Source organism: Anolis carolinensis, unplaced genomic scaffold (genome assembly GCF_035594765.1).
Source record: "Anolis carolinensis isolate JA03-04 unplaced genomic scaffold, rAnoCar3.1.pri scaffold_15, whole genome shotgun sequence".
Classification (NCBI taxonomy): Eukaryota; Metazoa; Chordata; class Lepidosauria; order Squamata; family Dactyloidae; genus Anolis; species Anolis carolinensis.
Genome location: NW_026943826.1, coordinates 5,953,503 through 5,955,162, shown reverse-complemented (window position 1 = coordinate 5,955,162; position 1,660 = coordinate 5,953,503). Strand labels below are relative to the sequence as shown.

Below are 1,660 nucleotides of genomic sequence, written 5' to 3'. Positions count from 1 at the left end.
AGTCCGGCGCCGGGGGAGGGAGAGTCCAAGCGGAGCCAGAGGGCGAAACCAACTCAACCCCCCCTTCCTTACCTGAGGGCTTCCGTCCTTCTTTGCTCCCTTTCTCTCTCCGCCTGTGAGGGAAATGTGTCTCTCTGTGGGCGGCTGCTTTCGCTTCCCCTTCCTCCTCCTCCTCCTCTTCCCTTCCCGTCAGCCAAAGAGGAGGCGGCTCCGAGGGGGACGGACCCGGCGGCGGCGACGGCAACTCGACGGCGGCGCACCTGAGGTCGGAGTGGGAGTTGACAGGCCGCGGCGGAGAGCGTTATTGTTCGGGGAGGGGGCGGGGCCTAGAAGGGGGCGGGGCCTCGTGCCGCGCGAGGCCTTGTCGCCCAGGGGGCGGGGCCGCGTCCGAGGGGCGGGGCTTGGGGTGTCTCCAGGCGGAAATGGGAGGCAAGGAATGAATGAAAAAACTAGGTCGGGGGCATGGAATAGTAGGAGGTCAAATCCCATATTATCTGCTTTGAACTGGAATATATGGCAGTGTGGACTCAGATGACCCAGTTCAAAGCAGATATTATAGTAATTATTATCTGTAATAATAATAATAATAATAATACAGTATTATAATTGTATATTTATATTACATGTGATATTGATAATAATATTGCAATATAGTCGTATGGTACAATATAATAATAATAATAAAACTTTATTTATACCCCGCCACCATCTCCCCAATGGGGACTCGGGGCGGCTTACATGGGGCCATGCCCAAGACAATACAATATAACCATAACATAATACAATTAAATAATACATTACATAAAATAAACAGTACAACATAAGATCGAAACAGCAATATAACAAGAGCGGGCCGCATGAACACTACATTTAAAAGCTAGATTAAAAATTAAAACTCTGGGTGAGAAAGGGATCAGAATAAAAACCTCGAGGGACGGGACATCAGATAGTGAACCAGTCTAGAGGATAAATATTGGGGGGGAGTAGCATAGAACATTTACTCTCCGAAAGCACACCGGAAGAGCCATGTTTTTAAATCTTTCCTGAAGGCTAAAAGGGTGGGGCCTTGCCTGATTTCAATGGGCAGCGAGTTCCACAAGCGAGGGGCCACCGCAGAAAAGGCCCTCTCCCTTGTACCTACAAGGCGGGCCTGAGATATAGGTAGTGGCGACAGGAGGGCCTCCCCTGATGATCGGAGAGGTCGGGCAGGTTTATGGTAGGAGATACGGTCACGAAGGTAGGCGGGTCCCAAACCGTTTAGGGCTTTATAAATGATGGTCTGCACCTTGAATATATATATATATAATAATAATATAATAATATATAATGCTTCTATAGTGCTTATATGGTGCTATACTAATAATATAACGTAATAATATAAAGGGGTGAGAAGGGTGGGATATAAATGTCAACAATACAGTAGAGTCTCACTTATCCAAGCCTCGCTTATCCAACGTTCTGGATTCTCCAACGCATTTTTGTAGTCAATGCTTTCAATATATTGTGATATTTTGGTGCTAATTTCATAAATACAGTAATTACTACATGGCATTACTGCGTATGGAACTACTTTTTCTGCCAAATTTGTTGTCTAACATGATGTTTTGGTGCTTAATTTGTAAAATCATAACTTAATTTGATGTTTAATAGGCTTATCCTT

The 1,660-nt window shown here is 45.7% G+C and overlaps 1 protein-coding gene across 2 annotated transcripts in view; it reads right to left on the bottom strand.

Annotated features, from left to right (window-relative positions):
* Nucleotides 1-323, bottom strand: part of ctnnbip1 (catenin beta interacting protein 1) — a 67,737-nt gene extending 67,414 nt beyond the window's left edge. For both annotated transcript variants that reach the window (XM_062966007.1, XM_062966008.1), the window contains exon 1: nt 73-323. The gene's annotated coding sequence lies outside the window, so the exon portion shown is untranslated. The remainder of the gene's footprint in view (nt 1-72) is intronic.
* Nucleotides 324-1,660: the final 1,337 nt, after the last annotated feature.